Raw genomic sequence first — 246 nt, forward strand, 5'->3', positions numbered from 1 at the left:
AACGAAAATGAAAATTTGCTTGATAATTCAACTACGCTTGTTGGAGAACAATAAAAACACTACACTCAACAAGCCACCAATAAAACTCAACTGCCTAACCTATAACCAAAGTCTCCTTTTAATTTGTTTTTTAAAAAAAGCGCTTGACAAACTTGCCCCGATCTCCCCTAAAAGAAATTAACGAACGATATTTGTCTATTGATCCATGCAAATCCCATTCCTTGTTTTCAAGGCCATGTTAGCCCC

The sequence above is a fragment of the Centruroides sculpturatus genome, unplaced genomic scaffold (assembly GCF_000671375.1).
Source record: "Centruroides sculpturatus isolate CEXI.00-Female unplaced genomic scaffold, Cexi_2.0 scaffold2380, whole genome shotgun sequence".
NCBI lineage: Eukaryota > Metazoa > Arthropoda > Arachnida > Scorpiones > Buthidae > Centruroides > Centruroides sculpturatus.